Source organism: Canis lupus, chromosome 22 (assembly GCF_003254725.2).
Source record: "Canis lupus dingo isolate Sandy chromosome 22, ASM325472v2, whole genome shotgun sequence".
Taxonomy (NCBI): Eukaryota; Metazoa; Chordata; class Mammalia; order Carnivora; family Canidae; genus Canis; species Canis lupus.
This window is the reverse complement of record NC_064264.1, coordinates 6,794,756-6,806,934: the sequence shown is the minus strand read 5'-3', so window position 1 is coordinate 6,806,934 and position 12,179 is coordinate 6,794,756. Positions and strand designations below refer to the sequence as shown.

Here is a 12,179-nt window from a genome sequence, read left to right as displayed (position 1 = left end):
CTGAGTAAGAAGTGATAACAGAGGCACCCACAAAGTCCCAGGGACACAGAGGTTGAACCCTTTAGCCATGGACCTCCAGGATTTTGAAGCTTCCGCTTTGGTAAGTGGGTTGGTAAATAACATTTCTTCTTTTGATGGAGACTGTCTTCTTTGTAGTGGCCAGATTTATAGGAAGTTTGATCTTAATGTTGAGTTGATTCTGTCTTCATGTCTCTCACTGGCCATCGTGGTTCTATTCTCCAGGTCCTTACAGAATACAGTGTCTCCTATAGAAAATTCGTCTTAAAATAACCCACCATTTGCTTCAACGTGGATGGAACTGGAGGGTATTATGCTGAGTGAAATAAGTCAATCGGAGAAGGACAAACATTATATGGCCTCATTCATTTGGGGAATATAAATAATAGTGAAAGGGAATAGAAGGGAAGGGAGAAGAAATGGGTAGGAAATATCAGAAAGGGAGACAGAACATGAAGACTCCTAACTCTGGGAAACGAACTAGGAGTGGTGGAAGGGGAGGAGGGCGGGGGGTGGGGGTGAATGGGTGACGGGCACTGAGGGGGGCACTTGACGGGATGAGCGTTATTCTGGGTATTATTCTGTATGTTGGCAAATTGAACACCAATAAAAAATAAGTTTATTATTAAAAAAAAGAAAATTCATCTTATATTTTAGTAATACATTTGCACGTCTCTTTCATCTTTCCACTCTAGACATCCAGTCTCTAGTTGCCTTCCATTGTGCTTCATGGGACATGGTTGGGTGGATTTTAAAGTAGTACTTATCAGTATGTAGAGTTATCTTATCAACTGTTTATCTTCTGTTTTCATTGAACATTCATCTCCATATCTTATCCGTCATTCATCTCTAGAACTCAGTGACTTAAACAAAGTAGGCACTAATAACATTTCCTGGTCAATAGTTTCTAGTTCATCAATGGATCTCTTGTTTGTCTATGGCTCAACTAATATGTAGTGTCCAGTGCACAGTACAATACCCTGGTATCAGTAGACACAACACAGAATGGAAAGGGATGGTTGCCAATTTTATCTAGATCCATATATGCATATGATGCACCCCAACACTGCGCGGGCTTTGGGGGAACTACATTATATCATTATCCTGTATTGGTTATCTAAAACCATTGAGTCCTTTTAATGAAACAGAAAGCCATATCTTTCTATTCTGTGGTATCGCTACATTGTTATATTTTTTGGTCTTAGTTGAGAACTTCACATATATCCCTGCTAAAATTTAGCCCAATGAATGTTTGCATGGTGTTTGCTTGTGATTCTTTTGTCCAGTCTTTAGTCTCCAGGCTTTCTATCATCAGTATAATTAATGAGTATGACTCTAAGCTCCCAGAGGTCAGGCTTTCTCCATAATCTCCAGTGCTGTCTCCAAATCCTAGCATATAGCCTGGTGTCCTGAGCATACTCAGTTAAATGTTTACTGGACAAACTCAAAGACATACCTTCTCTATTTCTCAAGTTTTAATTAAAATGTAAGAGAGGACAGATATTTTAGCTTTCTTCCAGAAACATCCTTCTTTTTGTATGTATCTCTCAATGTGTATTAGTCCAAATATATCTAGATTCAGCTCATTTTTCACCTTTTTTTTGTCATGAAGAAAGTTGCAGGATGTTTTGCTGTCACTAAGGTACACAGCAATTACACTGTAGGAACAATTTCAATGGACAATGAGTTTAGACTGACATTGCTTGATATTAAGGAACCTATACTGACTTCTGGTGATTGCTGGTTCTTCCTCATCCTCCCTGTGTTGGCAGAATGTCCTGTGAGTCCTCTTGTGGAATTTATAAGAGTTAGAATTTGTAAGAGTCAATTGTGAAACTGCATTGACCTTTCAGGTTGCTGCAGCAGATCAGAATTTTGGGGGGAAAGTTGGAGTGGAGAAGCAGCTACAAATACCCCAGAGGGCATATTTTTAAAGCCTATTGTTAAGACTATAGAAATTCTCATTTTATTTAGAAAAACATCACGCATGCAGTTGTCTATTCAAAATGTACCCATTGATGATTGCAATCAAGGATGTTCAAGATGGTGCTTCTATCCTTTCTTTAATATGAGGATTATTTCTGGCAGACAGTTCATCCTAGATTTGGGCAAGAAGATTTGAATGGAGATGGCAGGAAGTAGGGATGGGAGCTTACTGTGCTCCACATCTCAGTCTAGGGCCCTGTTAGAGTTGAATATGTTGGTTACATATGTTGGCACTACTTTTTCTCTGTGCCATAGTAATGATTCTAGAACACTATGAAGGGCTTTTCTTAGATTTTTATGTCCTTTAAAAATCAAAGCGCATATGGCAATAGGGCAAGCCCATAGCCCCTTTCAACATAAAAGAGCATGGTCCTTCTGTATCAAGTACTTTCAACCAGAATCCACTGGCATAAAGAGTCATGTTTCCTTGAAATGTACATGATATTTAATAACAACCACAGTATCTCCTACATGGTTTATGGCTGCCTCTTCTCTGTAGGTTTTGGCAAGAAGAAGGGAATTCAGATTTGGCTATATATGGCCAATTCAATAGGCTTGTAGCATCATTTTGTTCAAGCTAATTTGAGGAGGCTGTCACTTTCCTCAAATCTGTGGCAGTTAGCATGATTACTATCACATCTTTACTATCACATTCCTACTCTCGATAGGCTATAAATTAGGAATGGATAAAAATCCAGACAGATTATAAAGATGTTATTTTTTCTCATATCAAGATGTTTTAGGCACTCTTAAGCAGTTAACTGAAAAAATGTTCCCAAAACTTTATTTTTGGCTTCGTAAAGCATAAGACAGTTTCTTTTCCCTCACCCTCCTATCCTCTTTTTTCTCTTTAGAAAATGCTCAGAAAAGCTCAAGCATCTTAGGGTCAGAATATCATTATAAAGCAAATTGCTACTAAAACCAGCTAAGTGGTAACCTCATGGTCTTAAAAGGTCCCTGCCTTGTCCTGTATGTTGAATCGATTGTTGGAAAATGACTATTCTGTAGGAGAGCTATTAATTATGTAATAATTCACAGCCCTTCTGAGGACAGGGACTAGGTTTGGCTAATTCTAAGAGTATGGTCCTTAATGGTGCCAAGTGCCTTGATTTAACTAAACATGATGAATAATAATAATAACCACATAAACATTTGTTGACTAATGTGTTTATGGATTCAGTGAAGTCACTCTGGGGTCATTACTTAACTTCACTACTTCCCTATTTCTCCAGCAGATGGCAGAACGGTCAGATTATTGAGTTTGAGATCTCTGATTCTTAGACATTAAATATGAGATGTTATTCAGAGGTAGGAAAAAAATGATGAAGTGTTTTGATATAATTTTATTTTTATTATGCTCCCTACATTGAACTATCTTGAAATAAAGAAAGGATTGTGAGGAACTTAGGTGCTAGATTGGAGGTTAAAAATGAAGTGAGGGATTATGGGGAACCCTGGGTGGCTCAGCGTTTTAGCACCTGCCTTTGGCCCAGGGTGTGATCCTGGAGCCCCTGGGATGGAGCCTCTGGGATTGAGTCCCCCTGGTCGGGCTCCCAGCATGGAGCCTGCTTCTCCCTCTGCCTGTGTCTCTGCCTCTCTCTCTCTCTCTCTCTCTCTCTCATGAATAAATAAATAAAATCTTAAAAAAAATTAAGTGAGGGATTATGGACCAAGGAACATATTAATATTCTTTCTGATATCCTTATAAAGTGGGCAATGTGGACAAGAAAATTAATCAGGGAAGGTCTTTCAACCATCTTCCCTCTGTACTTGGAAATGTAAGTGGGAAAGATATAAGATATGCTCTCTTACCCATTGCTGCAATGGCTCTTGGCCTTACAGGAATTACATCCTCTACTCTTATTTAAGGAATTACATTCTCTACTTTTGTTGAGCATTAATCTTTGGGGGAAATAAAAAAGATTAGTCAAGGACCAAGGGTTTGAAACTTTGTACAGATGATCCATGTTTAATATCTTGGGACTTCCAAGTGTTGCCCATGTTTGTTTACCAGTTCTTAAATGGGGAAAATATTTTATTATCCCTATATAGGTGTATATAAAGGGGCGATTTGTAAAAGACAGCGTGTTTCAACCAGAAAACAACTTTATTGACCTCCATTTTCATTGGCATGTCTCATCCATATTTGAAAAACCAAAGCATTGCTCATGTTTTACTTAGTCCATCTTTTGAAATAAATGGACATTATATTACAGTTTAGAGAGAAAAGGAGTGATTGAAAGAGATTGTTTTGAGAATATTCTTTTTAGATAATAATGTGTATGCTAGAAATGGAAAATTAACTTCAAGGCAGTGGTTCTAAAATTTTTAAATCCATATGTGAGAAGAGTATTTTAAGAAGCACACACATATTTATGATATTTTATTGTTCAGCCACTCTGTTTTCTGAGGTTCTGGCTTTAACCTTTCCTAGTTACCATGGCAACAAGGACACAAATACATCCATACCATGCACTGGATCTATGAGGAAGAATTTCCAACTGTATACATAGTATGAATATTTGACCTAAGCAGTGTAAAGAGAATTTAATGTAATTTTAAATATAGTAAATTGTTTGAGTGAGTCATAAACTGGAAATAGTGTACATAGCTAGGAAAATGTAGTCTCATAAATGAACCAAGGAAAAACAGTGTTGGATTTCTCCTCTCTAGAAACTCCATCTTGCCTTCCCACATCTCCTTTTCTGATGTAAAGAATGCAATGGGAAATTTGAAGAAAATCATCCTAAGACTTAATTTTTCCCCTTTTCAAAATCCAAGCCTAAAATAAATGAGTTATTTTTAGGCAAATCATAGACCTGTAATCTGAGACATTGGTCTTGCAAAAACACTGCACTTCCAATTACTGGCTGTAAATTGCTTCCCTAAAAACCCTTCTAAAATATTTAGTCTGCATTCTGAACGAAGAAAACAGATGCTGAAATTTCACCCCTGTAAGCTTTGACTACTGGCTAGGGTGCTTGTCACAGAATCCTGTGAAAGCAGGGATGGGTGCATAGATTTTCAATGGAATAAGTTCTGTCCTGACTTTCTATTCAAAGTCTTGGAAATAAGCAGAAAAGGATAATATCAGCAGTGAGATTATTAGGGAGTGTATTATTAGTGTATTAGGGAGTTTTTTTGGGTAAGGGTGAAGAGCCACATAAGAGAAGCACGGAAGTATGAATGCCAGAGACACAAAGAGAAACCCCTGCAGGGAGCCTTGAACTGATGCTTAATAAATGCTTTTTGATTTGACTGAATGATCAAAGTGTGGTGTTAGTCTCAAGCAGCCTTAACACCATAGCCTACGAATGCCTTCAGCAGTCTAAATCTTGGTTTATTTGGGGAAATTGGACTGTCCAAAGAGGTGCCATTCCTTTGGGCTCTATGTGAATGAGCAGTGACCCTTCTTGCTTGAGCCACATTCCTCTATAGGAAGCCTGTATTGCGCACTTGTCCTGTGAAGAGTAGTCTTGGATGTATTTTTGAGATTCTGTGGGGGCTGCTGCAACTCAGCACCTCAGTTCTCTGATGTCTAAAATGAAGATAAAAATAAATGAATAATAAGTAATAACATTTGTGTACAAGGTCTAAGTCATAAAGCTGTATGATGCTAAAGAGAATATTTTACACAACCACTGTAAAATTTTAAGATTGTTTTCATCAGAACCTTCTCCTGCAAGCATCATCAAGGAAGTGGCATGGCTGAGTGGAAAGAATGTTGGCCTGGGTAGCCAAAGAAGCAAATCCAAGTTCCAGCTGGGCAGGAACCAGCTGTGAGACCTGACAAAGCTTCTCAGCCCTTCTGGTGTTCAGTTGTTTCAATGGCAAAATTAATAGGCTGGTCCAGAAGATCATCTAGCTAACATTTTATTATTCTAGAGAGCATTAAAATAGGGATTGAGACCCCGGGTCAGTTTTACTTCTGACTTCCTTAGGTAGCCCTCTAGATATCTTGAAAATACTCAAATTTTCCATTTAGGTTTGAGAAATTGGAATAAAAGCTGATACATTTTACATGCCCAGAAACATAGCCCTAGGGTGAGAAGGAGAGGCAGAAAAATTGATATACAGAAAATGTCTACTGTATCTCTGCTCTTGACCTGCCCTGGCCACACACATCTCTCCAAATGAACCATGTGAGATAGCCAGTAACCAAATAGCCAGGTGTGAAAAGAGCATGGAGATGGAAAAAGGCAAAAAGAAAACAGGTTTTTCTGGGCCCACAGTAAATAGAATTTCTTTGGTATTGAATGGAAAGGATAGGCATTACTATAGGTTACTCAGGTTTGGCTTTTAAGACTTTTAACATTCACAAGACTTTTCAGTTAAAAAAAAAAAAAAGAAGTGTACATATATGCACATGTATACACATTTACCCATCATATCCCATATAAGAATCCCACAAAGGCCTGGTGGCCTCTGGCTCTTACTCTGACCTTCTATATCTTGTTTGTCTTTCACCATAATGCATAAACCTGGTAAAATACACAGATTTGAAATGTGCAGAACTCTTTTTTAGATGGATCTTCCTGCTGTAAACATGCCCTTTACCCTGCGCTCTGCTCTAGGGCCCACCACTACAAGAGGGAAGGACAGAACTTGAGAATTCTAACTAGTTTGAGAAATTTGCTTTTTACATTTGCTACTATTTCCATGACAGATTTTTCTTTTCAGGAGAAAAGAACATTTCTAAAAGATCAAAATTAAATCCTTTTAAAAGATCAAAAAGGATGGTAGCTCTGGGAAATTATTAAAATGGAATAACACTGTATAGATCTAAAATTGTAACATTTATGAAATTCCTAAGTATTTCAAATATGCTAAGTTTAAAACTCAATCTTTTCCTTGTGTGTTTCTTTCTATTGGCACAGAAAAGGCAAATTTCATTTTAACTCTTTGGTGATACAATAACATTTGGATTCATTGAAGGAAATCATTGCTGAGTGAGGTATTTCATGCTGAAGAGGTAGGTAGGTGATTGCTATTCTGGCATAAAACAGGAGCTATATCTATGAGTATATATATATATATATATATATGATTATGTATACTTGTATTATTATATATTAATATTATATATATAAATCCCAATTCTGACAAAATTCCTCTTTGCCTTCCCCATTTTCTCCAATTACTTACACAAGAATGTTACCACCATCAATCTATTTTCTAATTCTTTATATAATCTCCATATCAGTTTTAGTTCTTTTTCTAGAAACTGTTGTGAAATGTTATGTGAGGGATGTTAATTCATATCTGAAAAGGATATGATAATTCATATCTCAGCCAAAACAGACAGGATCAGACACTTTGGGGAGATCTGGTTGAGAATACTTAGGAGACTGCCACCACAATACACACACACAGAGCACGTTAACAGCAACAGCAAAAACAGCTCCCCTCTCTTCAGTCCTCATCTTGTGTTGCTCTTCCTAATCTGCCACCAATGCAATTAGAGGTAATGTAAGAGAATAAGATAAAATAAGAATGGGAGAAAATTCCCATTCTTGGTCATATTCTTATATAAAGCAGCCCATCATCAATTATGAACAACTTTGAATGAGTTTACCATAGTCTCTGGTTCTGACCAAAAAAAAAAAAAAGACAGATAACTTGTTCTGAACTACCTTATACCTGAAAAGGACATGGGGAATGTTAGGAGAAAACATTGTGAGTGAGGGGGACCTGGCCAGATGGAAGAGAGGGAAGGGTTTGAAGAAAAACTTTATGGAAAAAAAAGGGGGGGATCCCTGGGTGACGCAGTGGTTTGGCGCCTGCCTTTGGCCCAGGGCGCGATCCTGGAGACCCGGGATCGAATCCCACGTCAGGCTCCCAGTGCATGGAGCTTGCTTCTCCCTCTGCCTGTGTCTCTGCCTGTGTCTCTGCCTCTTTCTCTCTCTCTCTCTCTGTATGTGACTATCATAAATAAATAAAAATTTAAAAAAAAACTTTATGGTATCATATGGAGTCTAACAGAATGGACTCCTTCACTGAATGCTTGTTTTATATGCCTGAGTCACTTATTTCATCTCTATGATCCTCAGGTTATTCACCTGGAAAAAGACTAAAATTTCTACATGACTGGATTGTTTTAAGGATTATGTTAAATTGTAAGTACAAAGCATATCATACAATCATAACGATTATGTCCATATAATCATGAAAAAAGTTTGAAATATTTCTTGTTTGAGGGATGGTAACTAAAATAATTTCTTATTCTAAAAAAAAATGAACATCTGGAGGATAATTATCTATAGAACATTGTGTAACATAAATGCCCAACAACAGAGAAAGAAAAAAGTAAAGTATAGCAGGTTTATGCTATAAGAGACACTTTTAGATATACCATGCAAACAGTAATCATAGAGAGCTGGAATGGCTGTACTAGTATCAGACAAAATAGGCTTTAAGACAAGGAATATTCTTAGAAAAAGGTAATGATAGCAGTAATGATAGTAATCGTAGTAATGATAAGAGGGAAACAAGGAGATATCAGAATTATAAATGTGAAACTCCTCACAACCAAACCACAAAATACAAACAACAAAAACTGACAAGATAATAGCAGAAATAGATCAATAATTACAGTTGGAGATTCAAATACGCCTATCTCCATGATTGATAGAATGGGAAAGAAAATCAGTAAGGAAGATTTGAACAATAACAACCAGCTTGACCTAGTTGACCTACATAAGCACACTATCATTAACTGCAGGGTGCACATCTTTTTAGGTGTATACAGAAAATTTCCCAGTATAGATCTTAGGCTAAGTTCATAAAACAAATAATATTGAATTTGATAGGACTGAAGTGATACAAAGTATACTCTTTGATTCTAATGGACCTAAATTAAAAATCAGTAACAAAAAAAATCTGGAAAATCCTCAAATATTTAAAAATTTAACAGCATGCTCTTAAATAATCCATAAGTCAGAAAAAAATCACAAGAGAAATTTGAAAGTATTGTGAATTAATTAAAAAATGAGAACAAACTATCTAAGTTATGGAACACAGCTAAAATAGTGTTTAGAAGGGGAGCTTATAGCTATAAGTGCTTCTATTAAAAAAGAAGAAATATCTAAAGTCAGTAATCTAAGTTTCTATCACAATAAGCTAGGAAAAGAAGAGCAAATCAAATTCAAAGGGAGTAGAAGGAATTAAATAATAAAAAATGGATGGGAATAAGTAAAATAGAAAATTCAAAGCAGTAAAGAATTTCAATTACATTAAAATTTGGTTCCTTATAAACAACAAACTAGGGTCAACTAATATTTGACAAAGCAGAAAAGACTATCCACTGGAAAAAGGACAGTCTCTTCAATAAATGGTGCTGGGAAAATTGGCTGCACTTCAGCCACATGCAGAAGAATGAAACTAGACCATTCTCTTACACCAGACACAAAGATAAACTCAAAATGGATGAAAGATCTAAATGTGAGACAAGAATCCATCAAAATCCTAGAGGAGAACACAGGCAGCACCCTTTTTGAACTTGGCCACAGCAACTTCTTGCAAGATACATCTAGGAAGGCAAGGGAAACAAAAGCAAAAATGAGTTATTGGGACTTAATCAAGATAAAAAGCTTCCGCGCAGCAAAAGAAACAGTCAACAAAACTAAAAGACAACTTACAGAATGGGAGAAGATATTTGCAAATGACATATCAGATAAAGGGCTAGTATCCAAGATCTAGAAAGAACTTATTAAACTCAACACCCAGGAAACAATCCAGTCATGAAATGGGCAAAAGACATGAACAGAAATTTCACAGAGGAAGACGCAGACATGGCCAACAAGCACATGAGAAAATGCTCCGCACCACTGGCCATCAGGGAAATACAAATCAAAACCACAATGAGATCCCACCTCACACCAGTGAGAATGGGGAAAATTAACAAGACAATAAACAACACGTGTTGGCGAGGATGTGGAGAAAGGGGAACCCTCTTGCACTGTTGGTGGGAATGTGACCTGGTGCAGCCACTCTGGAAAACTGTGCGGATTTTCCTCAAAGAGTTAAAAATAGATCTGCCCTACAACCCAGCAATTGCACTGCTGGGGATTTACCCCAAAGATACAGATGCAGTGAAACGGCAGGACACCTGCACCCCAATGTTCACAGCAGCAATGTCCACAATAGCCAAACTGTGGAAGGAGCCTCGGTGTCCATCGAAAGACGAATGGATAAAGAAGATGTGGTCTATGTATACAGTGGAATATTCCTCAGCCATTAGAAACGACAAATACCCATTTGTTTCGACATGGATGGAACTGGAGGGTGTTATGCTGAGTGAAGTAAGTCAATCAGATAAGTACAAATATTATATGGTCTAATTCATTTGGGAAATATAAAAAATAGTGAAAGGGATTACAGGGTAAAGGAGAGAAAATGAGTGGGAAATATCAGTGAGGGAGACAGAACATGAGAGACTCCTAACTCTGGGAAACGAACAAGGGGTAGTGGAAGAGGAGGTGGCTGGATGTGGGCAGGGGGATGGGGTGACTGAATGACGGGCACTAAGGAGGGCACTTATCGGGATAAGCACTGGGTGTTATACTATACGTTGGCAAATCGAACTCCAATAAAAAATATACAAAAAAATAAAATAAAAAATAAATAAATAACAAAATTGATAAATCTCTACCTAGCCTGACCAAGGAAAGGTAGAAGCAGACAGAAATTTCCAAAATCAAGAATGAAAGAGCACATTAACACAGGCCATAAAGAGATTTAAATAGTTATAAGGGAATATTATAAAAAACATTATGCTAAAAGTTTAGATGATTTAAATGAAACTGATTGACAAATTAATAGACAAATTCCTAGAAGGACACAAATTACTGAAATGGACTCATAAAACAACTTCAGTTTTTATTCAGTAACTCTGAATAGATGTATATCAAGTAAATAAATTAATACACAAAAATCTCTCCACATAGGAAAGCGAAGTCCCAAATGATTTTACTTATAAAATCTATCAAGCATTTAAAGGAAAAAGTAACACTAATTCTACACAAACGCAGACAATAGGGGAAGGAATACTTTTTCTACTGATATAAAGAGGCCAGTACTAGCCTGATGTCAAAGCAAGACACATATCTCAAAAAGAATAAATAAAAAAAACAATGGAATAATATCCCCCATGAATACAGACATAAAAATCCTTAGCAGAACATTGGCAAATCAAATTCATCAATGTGTGGAAAATATTATAAACAATGAAAAAGTGGGATTTGCAAGAGTAAAGTTGAAAAATCATTCAATGTAATACACAATATTAAGAGGATAAAGGGCACAACCCGACTCAATAGAGAAAGAAAAAAATGGTAAAAGAAAAAAAACCAACACCCATTCATGTTAAAAAAAAACAAAAACAAAAAAACTCCCAGTAAACTAGGAAGGAAAGAGAAATTCCTTAACTTAATAAAGGGAATCTATAAAAAACTTGAAGTTCATATCACACTTACTGGTGACAAACTAAATTCTTTCTTCCTTAGATTGGAGAAATTTATTGTATGGGAGGTTCTAGCCAGTGAGTTAAGGCAAGGAAAAGAAACTAAATGCATATAGATTAGAAAGGAAGAAATAAAAATTTTTAGTTATAGATGAAATGATCTTTTGTGCAGAAAAGTCTAAGGACTCTAAGAAAAAGACTAATAAAACTATTAATAGAGCTTAGCAAGGTCTAGGATACAAAATGAAGAACAAACAGCATTGTATTCCTATATATTAGCAACAAGCAATCTAAAAATGTAATTTAAAAATGCCATTCACAGTAACATAAAAAAAGAAAATACTTAGGAATAAGTTTTAAAAGAAATGTGTGGGAAATATCAGAAAGGGAGACAGAACGTAAAGACTGCTAACTCTGGGAAACGAACTAGGGGTGTTGGAAGGGGAGGAGGGCGGGGGGTGGGAGTGAATGGGTGACGGGCACTGGGGGTTATTCTGTATGTTAGTAAATTGAACACCAATAAAAAAAAATAAAAGTAATACTGTTCTATACATTGAAAATTACGTTATATTACTGAACAAAATGAAAGAAGGCCTAAATAAGTGAGAAATATATTATGTTCATGGATCATAAAATTTGACATTGATAAGATGTTGATTTTTTCCTAACTGGTCTGGAAATTTAAAGTAGTCCCTGCCAAAATCTCAGCTGGCCT

The 12,179-nt window shown here is 36.5% G+C and overlaps 1 protein-coding gene across 4 annotated transcripts in view; it reads left to right on the top strand.

Annotated features, from left to right (window-relative positions):
- The window catches only part of LACC1 (laccase domain containing 1), a 182,046-nt gene that overhangs the window by 153,544 nt on the left and 16,323 nt on the right, over positions 1-12,179 (top strand). For all 4 annotated transcript variants that reach the window (XR_007404839.1, XR_003147916.3, XR_003147914.3 and 1 more), the window contains 2 exons: positions 6,882-6,976; positions 8,055-8,120. The gene's annotated coding sequence lies outside the window, so the exon portion shown is untranslated. The remainder of the gene's footprint in view (positions 1-6,881; positions 6,977-8,054; positions 8,121-12,179) is intronic.